This window comes from Hypomesus transpacificus, chromosome 2, assembly GCF_021917145.1.
Source record: "Hypomesus transpacificus isolate Combined female chromosome 2, fHypTra1, whole genome shotgun sequence".
Lineage (NCBI taxonomy): Eukaryota > Metazoa > Chordata > Actinopteri > Osmeriformes > Osmeridae > Hypomesus > Hypomesus transpacificus.
Window position 1 is genome coordinate 4,255,586 of NC_061061.1, and position 14,002 is coordinate 4,269,587.

Sequence of the window (14,002 nt, forward strand, 5' to 3'; positions counted from 1 at the left end):
TATTCACACAAAACTTATAGAAAATGAAAATAAGATTATTTAGTAATTGTCATAATGACTATATTAGCAGGAAGCATATCATTATCAATATTTATATATTAACAACAATTATTTGCATTGTGACAATAATAATAATAATAATTTTATATTAATAATATTATTATTATGTATAATAATAACAACAACAACCATCCTTTTTTCTTTGTTTTTTACAATATTACAGAGAGGACAACCAGTGAAAACATATTTTTTCTGGAGAAGATCCTCACTCCAAGAGTTCCCAAGTTGTACTAAACCACTTCACTGTGCAAAAGCTCTGGAGGCTTTGAGTGACAGTTCCTCTGTAACCAATCACAAGCGAGGCCATTACTGATTGGTTGAATAATATCTATTATCCTTGACTTTCGTCTACTCCTACTACTGCCTGCTAGAGCCGCCTCCTTCTGCCTACTAGAGCCTCCTTCTTCATTTTACAACTTTAAGCCACTAGATGGCACTACCTACCCAACCACCAGGGAGATGATGCCAGATGGCCCTCCTCACCATAGTCGCATTGATTTTGTGGGTTGAATGGTGCGTTTCAGTTTATGTGACATTACAAGTTGCCACCCATCCTGGAGGACATGACACAGCGCCACCAAGGGGAGATATTTCATACCCAGGGCAGAACCAGAGAGTTGTCCCCATGATCACCCCACAGTCCCTCAGCAATAGCTCCAACCTGAATATTGATGTGTGCTGTATTACATCCCAGTCTCTCAGGGTACATCAGACCTTCCCTGGGGGGGGTGATTAGAAGTGGTTTCTGTAGAGAGGTTTGCAGGCTACGGTGTGGAAGACGAATGGGGAGTGTGTCGTCTCCAGACCCAGACCATTGATCACAGCCTCACAGGGGAAAGCTCAGATTGCCAATCAATACTGGGTCATTCAGACCAACTACCTAGTGTCCACTGCAACAGCTTACTCGTATAATATGCCCTCTCTTGAGACGATACATAACACACGGGTTGGTTTATGATTGGTAAAAATAAGACCGAGTTGAGGTTGTGTTTTTTTTTGATGAATTATTCATGTTTAAAATTCTCCACTGTACTTGGTGTTTGTAGCCAGTATCTTTTATAGCTCACAAATGGCCTTTGGTACTCCGACTGAGGGGAAAAAACAAACATTGGAGCTTGAACACTGTAAATAATAAATGTGGATTCTGTGTTGACGCTCTTGAGAAGTTGTTCTTGGGCGTTTGCAGTTTGTGGGTGAAGGATTTAAGAGTGAACCATTGTGGGACTCAGCCAGGATGATTTTTGGATTCTCTTGATGTCTCTGGAAACACCCAGAGATGTCCTCAGAGTTCAGTGTGACATGGAGACTGTGGAGACACTCATAGAATAGTCTATCTATCTATCTACATTTAATCATTTAGCAGACGCTCTTTTCCAGAGAGACTTACAGTAAATACAGGGACATTCCCCCCGAGGCAAGTAGGGTGAAGTGCCTTGCCCAAGGACACAACGTCATTTGGCACGGCCGGGAATTGATCTGGGAACCTTCAGATTACTAGCCCGATTCCCTAACCGCTCAGCCATCTGACTCCTTTGGGAATCTATCTCTATCTGTATATCTGTCTGTCTATCATCTGTCTGTCTGTCTATCCATTCATCCATCCATCCATGTAGTATGGGGAATTATCTTTCTCTGTAACTTTCCATCTGAACAGATCCCAAAAGAACACGAGAGGCTGGCCGATTGTGCTGACTGCCCTGTGACCTTCCATCGCCCTCTGACCCCTGATCCTGACCTGTTGGGGCTTTGCTAACAATTGCCATGGTAACTGGTCTGTTCACGGGGCACTGACGTAGCCGTAGGCGATGGAATGGCGATGAGGAGGTGGTGCAAGGCAGTCCTGTCTGAGCCTGTTGCTGCTCTGCACAGCCCCAAACAGGGCTCTGTTCATGGAGGCATGATAGGAGCGAGCTTGGTTGTAATTCAGAGATTTACTAACAGTTCTAAACATGATTCGATCTCAGTGAGAAAATATATCACTAAAGTATTTGTGAAAGTTATACCGTACGCATTTGACACATCATCACAGGAGACTAAGCCAGAGTCTGAACAGAGCTCTAATGATGGCAGACAGATGTTAATGAAATGAACAGCCCTAGTGTTCGGAGTGAAATCATAGACCGTTTTGCACAGTCATACCCCTTAAATCTGATCAAGCCCTTCTGGGAAAGCGCATTCCTTGGGCCAACTGTGAATGTGCCTCTCTCACAGAAGGCCCTAAGACCGACCCTGTCAGGCCAGAACCGAGTCCAGATGGCTGGATCCCGCTGGGCAGGGCCCTCTGATGCAGGCTGGGTGAAGAGAGGTGGTCTGTGTGGCTGGCCCAGAGCCTGACTGGGCCCTTTTCACACCCAGAGTCCCCAGTGTTTCCCACTCCCACCCTGCCGCTCTCAGGTTACGGCCAGGCGCGGGGCGCTCGTGTCAGGCCTGTTATTCTTCCACAACCTCAACTGATTGGATTTTTAGAGTGGATCATTCTTCTTTCACAATTTATGGAACGGTTCTGGTCTCATTAGGTTGATGCAAGGGCCTGATGTTGGAGAGGAGGAAGGTTTGGGTCATTATGGGTTTCCAGTGTTTTCATTCAGTACTGTAACTTTTAGTTTTCTGGGTGGTATTTCATTTTGAGGTTTTGTTTTCGGGGGTTTTTCAATAGAAAATGTCAATACTGCATGTCAGAAGGTAGATAGTGAAATTCTACACGTTGTGATATCAAATGATCTTCAGTACAGTTTGCTGGGGGGGGGAGGTGACTGAACATCATGGGGTGGCACACCAAAACCAAAAGCATAACTGAATTTTAGAAATTCTATAATACTGTTGTAGTATATATGCTACTTTAAAACTATGTACTAAGGAATCGCATGTGCACATACTTTTTTTCCTATTTTACAATTAATGTTCTGATAACAAATTATCTGATGGATGTGCATAGACTAATATTTGTACAGTTAACACTTTGAGTAAAACATTTACATTTTTTGGGGCGAGAGAGAGAGAGAGAGAGAGAGAGAGAGAGAGGGAGAGAGAGAGAGAGAGAGAACAGAGAGAGAACAGAGAGAGAACAGAGAGAGAACAGAGAGAGTGAGAATGGGAACAGACCACCTGGCTTCTGGGTTGGCTACCAGGGATGTGTCTCCGGTTTCCAGGCCCCCAGCAACATTCTCCCAGGTCATTCTATACCTGGCTCTGGACAGAGACTCTGGGGGCTGGGCTCTCTTTTGTGTCTCTGTAAGTACATGTGACCTGATGAGGGAAGAATGCATCTGCTAAGTATTGGTTTCACTTGGACTTCCAATGGGATAGTTCCTTTTTTTCCCTTCTTTTTTTCAAGGACACTTTCTCAAAGAACTTCGTGTTCCATTTGATCACTTTCTCCCTATGGCCAAAACCAATCTCTTTTCACATGGACATTAATTCTGACTGCACGAGTTTTCTTCACACCTGCCAATAACAGCAGAAAAGATAATTAGTTGATGATGAGTAGTTTCATGAATGATGAATGCGACTTTGTCACCACACCCCTGCCTTTCTGTTTGGTTGTGAAACAACCAAGGATGTGAAGGATGAAGAAAGTGTTCCGTAGTTTTGATGAGCCCACACTAGAAACATGCAAAAAATCAAAATGTCGTTCAACAAAATTGAATCCGATAGAGACAAGATGTCCATACAATGCGTCTGTGAGAGAAGGCAGGACTGGGTCTGGTGCGCTAGTCAGACCATGGTGATGGCTGTGTTCCCAGAGCCAACAGGTGGAGATTTCATCCCAGATGCCTCCTGGCTGATGGGTAGTTTCCGCTCCACAACATGAGGCCCCGTCGTATCCTATGACAGTATGATTGACAGGTGAATGACACCAATAAGAAGCCAACCTTCTTCCCTTTGGGCCCAGATTCAGCTCGCGGTGAATGGAAAGAGAATTGGTGGAGGGGAAAAAAGTGTCTTTGAACCTGAAAAGAATATTTGTTCCCCCTTCTGCTTCTCCCTTTCTCCCACTCTTTCTGTGTGCCAGGTTTCCTGCCCTTTGCTGCTTTCTCCCTCTTTTCTGTGTGCAAGTGTTTTGTTCTGCTGGGGTTGGGAGGCTGATGGGGATGGTTGACTCGGGGCGCCAGGCAGAGCAGAATGTGAGGCACGTTAAATGAAGGCCCTTTTAGAGGGTGGAGGAGGGGGGGGATGTGTCAGTCAGCTCACTGGCCCTGTTTTGTTTGGACCTGTCAGACGAGCTGGCAGGGGGCAAGGTGATGGGAGGGTGGAAAGAGAGAGAGGGGAGAGAGAGATAGAGAGAAAGGAGGGGGGAGGCAGGGAGGCAGGGAGACTGGGAGGTCTAAAAGCAGTCCCAGTGAGTTTCCCAGTATGGCTGGTAACTTCCACTATGGCGCAGGGTCACTGGCAGGGTGTCTAGGTGTCTCCGCACAGCTAGTCAAACTTGACAAACTTGGAAAAGAAGAGTGAACATTAGAATAATGTAGACAAACAGCATGGTCTCACGAAAAGAATCATTTTCACACTGACATGGTTAAAAACGGAATATGTTAGTAGACTACAGTTTTTGTAAGCTTCTTTTTTTTTACTGTTAGAAGGGATTGTTTAGTGATGGGATCTTCTTTGTCACTAGAAGTTGAATTTATTTGATAGAGTGCTCTTGGTTAGTCATGATCCATGGTGCCGGTCTTCCGAGAGGGTGTTTGCTTTGTGGTGGCCTGCCTTTGTGCCCCACCCTCAGCCACCCTGGCCTCTCTCACCATCAAGTGTTCCCCTTTCACAACTGCCAATCACCATCCAAGAGAAGTGACCACATCTGTGACCTGCTTAATGAGAAGGGAGAGCAATAAAGTGACAGTGAAAGAGGGGGAGAGAGAGAGAGAGAGACAGAGAGAGAGAGAGAGAGATAGAGAAAGAGAGAGAGAGAGATAGAGAGAGAGAGAGAGAGAGAGAGAGAGGGAGAGAGAGAGAGAGAGAGAGAGAGAGAGAGAGAGAGAGAGAGAGAGAGAGACGGAGAGAGAGAAAGACTGTGGGAGAAAAGAGTGAGCACAAAGAGAAAAAGATGGAGAAACGATGTGGACAAGATACCCTATCTTTTCATAGTTGTTGTATGGTCCTTGCCACAGTATTTTCCCCAAACCTGTTGTGGTAGCATGTCCTCATGAAGGACATCTGTTTCCCATATCAACATGAATGACCATGTAAAACCTCAGTCAGACAGTGATTGCAGCAATTATGAAAACATATGCTGTATTGTTTAAGAACCAGACATCACAATATTGGTTTTTCCCAGAATGATTCATGAGTGTCATAACATTTCCTTCCGTTCAGTGTCAGAACACATTAATATCAAAATAATTCTGAAATAAAAAGGTCATTTAGATTTAGGCTTTCCCCTCTGAGAATCCAAATCTTTGCTTTGCACTTTGAACAATAGCTTTCTTAATATCAAACCAAATATTTTGTTGTTCATGGCTGCAGGCCATAGTTTCTCAGTCTCCAGTGTTAGGACCAGCCCTCAAAGCAGACAATTACACACATCAAGACAGATACATCTCCTTTCTTCGTATTTGTCCACGCTGTGTACGTCAGATTTTGTGTATTTGTGCCCACAAGTATTTCATCATTATCAATGTCACACTTAATGAGCTCTTCAACATGGAGGCAGTCCGGACAGAGATGTGACACGCTCTCTTTGTCCCATTGAGAAGACCTCTGGCTCCTGCGGCCCCCTTGTCAGTGTGCAGCTGTTAGCTGTCTCTCGTCATCGCGTGGAGGACCGTAATCTACCGAATACTGTCTGTTGACCTCTTACTGCGGCTGCCTCTCACAGCTGTGCGCTTTGAACTTTCAGTTGGCTCCGCAACCAATCAAGCTCCTTTTTTAAATCCAAGCTTGTGTTTTTCCCAGTGTTATAGGAGCTGTGTCGACCAGGTTTAAATCTACCAGGTTTGTTGTAGATCAGGCATGGGGTTTCCTTTGTTGGACAAAAGTACACAGGTGCCTAACTATTCTCTAGTCTGTATTATAGATACGTCCTACCAGCTTGCCTGCCTACCAGCTTGCCTGCTTGCCTGCCTGCCTGCCTGCCCGCCCGTCTGCCTATCTGTCTGTCTGTCTGTCTGTCTGTCTGCTGTAGGCCATCTGGCCAGGGAATCAGTGGGATGGGTCAGCCAGCAATGACCCTCAGCAGGAACTTGGAACAAAGATACAGGAATACACCTTGGTGAAGGCTGGCTAATTGACAGAGAGGCCACATTGTTGAAGGAATCCATTGAAACTCTTTGATAAGATATCCAAGCAGGACAAGGTATACCCCCAAGACAGTGCCACAAACTCTGATGTTCATGCCAGCTCAATACCTTTTTGTTCAGAATTTGTGTTTATTATTTATCCAAGGCCAAAAAGCACAGACCTGTAAAGCACCTCCGTTTCAGCACACCATTGTGACGAAAAATAAATAATGACTTCACTTCTGTTTGAATGATCAAAATCCAGATGCAGAGCTTCAATTCTCGTCAAGCAACACAGCTTCGATGTAGAACAGGTCCTTCCAACATTGGACAGTTTCACAATTGGAACACAGTAGTTGCTTGGTGTGAAAATTGGTTTCCACAGACTCCTTTCATCAGCCCTGAGAGCAGAAGAAAAAAAACCTCCTTTTGAACAACTGCCTGGAGGTGACAGAATCTGAACTGATTTACGTTGTCCGTTCCCACAAAATGTCTTTTTCAATTTGGGGCCTATCAAGGCTGGAAACCATTACTCAGTGAGTCCTCAAAAGAAACAGTTTGCAGCTGAGAGTCCAGTGCTGGGTGAGTCAGGAAGGGAAGAAGGGGGGGACGTCAAGGGAGAGAAACAAGTGCAATTGATTCCGTTGCGAATTCCCCTCAGTGTGATGCCATGTTTAGGCTGATGCACAGGAAACAGGCTCTCACCAGCCAGGAAATGAAGTGGCAGACAGAGACCAGCTTGTGTTTCCCCTCTTTACTTTCAGCTGGATCTTGTTAGGGAGGAGACACTGGGGCTGCTGCTTTTGTTCACGTTGGGGCCCCTGGTAAACAACTCTGCTACATGTTTAAATAACGCTAAGTGCTTGTGATGGCTGACTGCTACGCTGCCATGAAGTCTTGGGTTTCTCAGACTTCCACACCAAACACCACCCTCTCCCCCTCACCCCCCCTCCTCTTACTCCCTAACACTAAGTTAAACTTGTGTTACACATTTTTTATTTACTACCTTACTTATCTTACTTACTTAATATCTTAAATTTTGAGGTAAATGTGTTGCACGGTAACCAGTTTTGGGGAAAATGTAGCTTAAACTTTTAGAATTGTAATTTGGTCATGGATGTTCTTACTTCGTCCTTATCTTATCTGTTTTTACACCGCATAAGCTTCACCACTGCCGTGTCAGTGGGAGAGAGACATGAGAAAGAGAGAGAGAGAGGAAGAAAGAAAGGCGAAAGAGAGAGATGAATAGACATCCCCTAGACTTAAGGAATCTATCACAACAGGAGTTAAAATACGACTGTTTGGGGATCATGTTGATAAACGCTCATGATAGCTTTATGTGAGGAATGTTGAGACTTATCTGTGACATTGATCTGCGGCTTGCCGTCTACCTTGTATGAATCACTCTGCTCTGATAATTGCTTAACCAGCGGCAGCTGGAAAGAAACTGTTGCTCTCCTGTGAGCTCAAGGTGAGACAGGATCAGAGAAAAAATGCCTGCTATGTCTTACCTTGTTTTGTTCATCCGATGGTTGCACAGCTGGCCTTCAGATCCTTTTTTTCCCCAGGATTGAGAAAAGGGTTTTTACTCATACATTCGTCGGATGCTGACAATATGTTAGGCAGATGAATGATGATTGAGGATTTGTAATTAAAAATGGGAAATGTTTATTTATGTTTATTTCTTTTCTTACTTAGCTCTCCAGATGAGGCTTATGACAGGATCTTCTGAAACACACATAAATCAACTCCATGAATTTTCAACCCCACAAAACCAAACAAAGCCAATTATGGAATACATTTGCCTTCTAACGACACCTATGGGACCTGAGGATGGATTAGTTACCCTGCAGTCTCAACCTGAGAGTGGTCTTTGACACCCCAACACACACACACCCACACACACACACACACACACAGTGTGATGACAACAGAAGCACGGCTGGCCAAGTGGAAAGGAAGTCAAACACAAGACAATGCAAGCCCAGACTCAGCCGGATCAACTGGGCAACCTTTACCACCTTCACTGACTGTGTGAGACAGACCGAGCAAACAGTCACTAGTAACAAAACAGCCAGTCACTATTGACAGAACAGTGGGCCACAAGTAACTGAACTAGTCAAGGGTGATGTAACTTAGTGGTAGAGTGTTTGACTGTAGATCAATAGGTTGTAAGTTCAAATCCCCACCAACATGTTGCTTAGGAGGAAAGTCGTACCAAATTGCAGAACAGTCAGTCACTTACTAGTAACAAAACAACATCTTCAATGTCTCCGTGCATCCAAAAGCTATGATTTCCAGAGGGTTATTACACAGTGTGATAACAGCAAGAGGATGCAATCAAATTACAAACAGTAAATAAACCTTCTCATGTGCATTGGCACAATAAAGGGTCTTAAACGCGTCTGTCTCTCACTGACCTGGCCCACAGGAAAATCGAATTAAGCTGCTTCACATCCCGGCAGTGTTTAATGTAAGTATGAGTGACTTTCCAATCTGAGGTCAGGACGGCTGACACCTGTTATAGGCTGGGGCGGACAGACACTTCCTGTTTGCTGTTGGCAGCCCGAGGCTGCTGGATGTGCTGAGGTCAGAGTTGACCTGGTGCCCACACAAATACCCTGTTCATACTCTCCAAGGTGAAGGGCCAGCGCTGTGCGTGTTGCTCTTCCATGACTGCTACTGACTTCTCATAATAAGTTCAGCTCCATGAAATACTGGAGGTTTGTTTTTTGGACAGCAAAGTAGCGAAACGGTGTGAATTTGGTGTGTTTTTGTGCTTGTGTGCGTTTTCGGGAGTGCTCTCGTGTGTAGGTGTGTGTCTGTGCATGCGTGTGTGTGTGTGTGTGTGTGTGTGCGCATGCAATACTGTTCATGGAATATAACCCTACCCTGTTGACTGACCAAAATTGGTTGGAGAGTGGTGTACATGTTAGGAATGTTTACTGTGTAAACTGTGTTTCTGCTCAGAGGGATGACAGGATCACTCAGTGTTAGTGAAAGACCTGGAACACTGCCGTTCTGCTCTGCTCTGCCCTGGAACACTGCTGCTCTGCTCTGCCCTGGAACACTGCTGCTCTGCTCTATCCTGGAACACTGCTGCTCTGCTCTCCTCTATCCTGGAACACTGCTGCTCTGCTCTCCTCTATCCTGGAACACGGCTGCTCTGCTCTATCCTGGAACACTGCTGCTCTCCTCTATCCTGGAACACTGCTGCTCTCCTCTATCCTGGAACACTGCTGCTCTGCTCTGCCCTGGAACACTGCTGCTATGCTCTATCCTGGAACACTGCTGCTCTGCTCTATCCTGGAACATTGCTGCTCTGCTCTCCTCTATCCTGGAACACTGCTGGTCTGCTCTCCTCTACCCTAGAACACTGCTGCTCTGCTCAACCCTGGAACATTGCTGGTCTGCTCTCCTCTATCCTGGAACACTGCTGCTCTGCTCTACCCTAGAACAATGCTAAACTGCTCTACCCTGGAACAGTAGTTGTTTACGCTTTACTTACTGAGCATACTTCAGAGGATGCGTCAGGCCCGGCAGTCATATTTAGCACAGTCCAGAAGGTCCAACAGTGTGTCCCAGCAGATACAGCTCAGGAAACAGGCATATTGTAATCATCTCTGTATAATTACAGTATATTCTACCAAATGAATGTAGTATAGGGGTGTTCAGGTGTGCTTCTAATGCCTGAAGGCCTGGGATGATAGACATCAATAAATCTACCCTTTATCCACTGTACACAGGCTGTTAATGGGCTGTCATTTTCAATGCTTGTGATTATGGTTGTAGACAATGCACGGCCTGTAGAAAACCATTCATGATCAAATCTACATGTCTGTGGTACTTTCTTGGCTTCAGACTAGCATTTCATGGTTCTCCAACAAGGTTGTTTTGTGACCCGACAAACAAACTTTGTTTTTCCAACATCAATATCTGCATGTTGCTGCATGAGCTGCATGTTCAATATCTAATGTAGTATTCAGACAAACCTGTAACCCCCTGATCCCATTCTTCCTACATGCAGCTCTCAAAAAAAAGGACAGACCACTGCACCTTTTTCTTTCTTTAAAAAAAAGTTGAGAAGGACAATTTTGAGTGAGAAACAGAAGGGTAACATTTAAGATGCCACTGCAAATTCTACCCTTCTGTTCCTCACTTCAAATTGTCCTCAACTTTTTTTTTTATGAAAGAAAAAGGTGCAGAGGTCTCTCAAGGTTTTTTCAGAGCTGTATAATAACCAGATGGCTCAGGTCTTCTTATTCAACACTGTGCATGTGAATCATTAGCTTTTTTGGTTTTATTAGGTAACATGTTTACATACTACTTTAGAACTATCCACTGCCTTTCCTCGTCATGGAGAACTGCGACCAGGTTGCTTTTTAACTTGATTCCATCTGTTGGAGAGGGGTTAGAGAATGACTGGCAGAGGTCCTGCTCTCTCAGAGTTAGCAGCTCGCTTGAGGGGGCTTGTTACTATCAGGGGTGAAATAGCCGCCCGTCCATCACCCCGACAGGCCTGACATCCATTCAGCCAAACCAAGGGAGCCCTGCCAGCAATCAAAGGGCTTTTCATTGAAGGAATCCAGCCCTGGCCTGTCATCACAGAGAGGCGTTCCCAGCTGTCAGCAGGAGAGCCCCCCCCCCCCCCCCCCCCCCCCCCCAAGTACCCCTATGCTGCTCTCAACACACTCTCTCCCCTCCGTACCCCCCCAAAACCTTCTTCCTCTGTACCCCCGCTCCCAACGCACTCTCTCCATCTGTACCACCCCCACATACCCCTCCCAACACTCTCCCCTTCTGTACCACCCCCCCCTCTCAACACGCTCTCTCCATTGGTACCCCCCCCCCCCCCCCCCCTACACACTCCACCCCTCAGTACTCCCCCTCCCCACACTCCCAAACTCTGTGTGCTGTTTGCCCTACGGCATTGGTACATGGCACCATGGCTCCACCCTTTCTCCTCTCTCTCTTTCTATCTCTCCCTTTCTCTCTATCTACCTCTCTCTCTGTCGTTCTCTCTTTCTCTTCTTCTCTCTCCCTCACTCTCAATCTATCTAGTCTATCTTTTTGCAACCTAAAATGAAAAATTACGAAAGAAAACTGAGGCATTTTAAATGAACACATTAAAAAAGTTTGTGTCATAAGAATTCCTTTAAATTGTTTTGAGAATGTTGCTGTAATTGTGTCTTGCCACTGGAGGGGGCAAATCCCAAAGATACAGAAACTGGCTTTGCAATGAATAAGCATCTGACTATGTATTACTAAAACCTGGCAAGAAACTTTACATCATAGATTCATGAGTAAACAAAAGCAGACCTACAATTACATGAAATTATTAAATAAGATAAAATAACTTAAGATACGAATGCAGGAAGAGAATGTTATTATTCGGGAAAGTTGTGAATGCTGTGAATGCTGTGAACCTCATTAGTCCTTTCCTTTCCATAAAAAATACATGTGTTTTTTTCTGATAAAGCTGTGCAATTAGAATTAGCCCTACGGTAGTAGTAATTCCTTAATGTCACTCATTGCGATTCGCTTCTTTTAAAAACGTCTTCGTTGCCAGGTCTATTAGAGATATCAGAGCCAGAAATGTGCCTGGACAAATCCCTCAAATGTACTAAATGGACCCCCAAAAATTAATTAAATGTACATATTTCTTATGGAAAAAAAGGTTAATAGGCTTTGTGAAGTGAAGCATTGAAGTCTCGCAACCACAAAAGCAAAATCCAGGATTAAGAACGTAATCAGAGTAGCTGGGTCACCTGGAACCAGGTTGGCTTTTTCACTCCCCCTTTCTCTTGATCCACAGACTTGTTGTTTCTAACAGAAATTCAAGTGAAATGACTGCTGTATTGTTCCATGATCTCTGGGCCAGTGTGTGTCAGAGAGGAGAGATGTGGCTGTGGCTGCAGGGTGTGTTTGGTGTGTGGGAGCAGCAACCTCTAGCCTTCACCTCTCCTCTCTTTTCATCTCACTCAACCTCCTCGGATGCATTTTCTGACCGGGTGGGTAGTGTGCACTGTGGGCTTCGCAATGGATGCTGGGAGTCCGAGGGCTTGTTTGTGTGGTAAAACAAAGAGAGGCTAGGGACAACAGCTTCAAGAGCTTAGCCTTTGTTCCTGGTGTTTTATAGCCCAGTCAAGGCAGTGAAGACCTAAACCCACAGAAGCATGGAGACAAATGTTAAGCAATAGCATTCTCACCATGTAAACATCCACTGAAGCTTCTGGTATGGCAAATATTAGCTAAATGTATTGAGACTAAAGTTATGTTTGACTAATCACCACAACTTGGGGTGTCATTCCAGAGATTGATTGTGCAGAACCAGAGATGAAGAGACAAAGCTCATGTGCATGGCTTCAAGTTTCGTTGGGAATGGTTTACGTAACCTTTCTGTCTCTCTTAAATGAATTATTCACAGCCATGTCAGAACAGCCTGGGTGCTTTGATTATGACAAACCGGCAGACAAGGTAGCATTTTAAATGGTAAAAAGAGAAAGCATGCATGTATGCATCTTCGCTGAATCCCTAAACTTGATTGTATTGCAGCAGAGGAACATCTTCAAACGAGTCTCTCTTTGTCTCTCCATAGCACACAAAGAGCTTTTGAACACATGGGCCCCTGAGTGCAGAAGAGAGAAGAAACCGAGAAAGAATGGGGATTTTCTTTAAAGCCTTTGGCATTCTGAGAACCAGCCCGTTCCACACAGAGAATATCTAAGTCAGACGGATCTGTGAGCAAGCATCCATTTCAACATTCTAAAATGGACCAGGTTCAAACTCAGCCTTCATGGGAAGGATTGCCATGTTTCTACAGCCTCTGTGACTCTGGACAATAGCACTATGTTTTAGGATTACGCTTTTGGGGATGAGGGGGCGAAGTTAGAGCCTGAGCCATAGATTGAGTTTTATCAGGAATCATACCATGTTGACCCTGTGGGAATTTCAATCATGTGCTGTCTATTGGTTTCAGGGAAACATAATATTCCACATGATCCTCTAAATGTATTGGTTCCATATATTACAGTAAGATAGTGACACACATCCTTGTGAATGTGAACTGAGATGAAGAGTTCATGGATCTGTTGACAAATCTGTTAACTATTATTTATGTAGTTTTCTCCCTTTGTGTGAGGGAAGTGTTCAGAGAGCACATGTTATGTGTTATCATATCAGTCAAGTGTATCACTTGTGAAAATGTTTCAACTATGAGGTGTATATCTCTATTTAAGTATCAGATATAACCATAAATCCATCTCACATTTGTACTTTCATGGATAACCAACACAGAACACTGGTTTACACCCTGGTCTCCTATGATTTTGTTCTCAGTGTACTGCAGACATTGTCATTGTCCTAATTTCTGCTATGTCTTTTCCTCTTACGACTCGTAATAATACAGTCCAGCTGTGGGTCCTTGAGATTCCATTTTCAGAATGCTTGGAAAGATATGGTACATAATGTCCAGAACATCAATCTTGTATATTTTTCAACTAACAAACTATTTCTGTATTTGTGGTGAGTGTGTGCTATTATACAACTATTGTGATGCTTTTCCTGTTATTAAGCAAGTGTACATTATGTACCAGCATTATGATTAATAATTATGTTCTGCTTGAAAATTGTCTACATGGCTACAATGGACTACACTCATGAACAACGTGTTGCTAAATTTACTCTATTGAGAGAATGCATGTATTAACATCAATAGGCTACTTAAG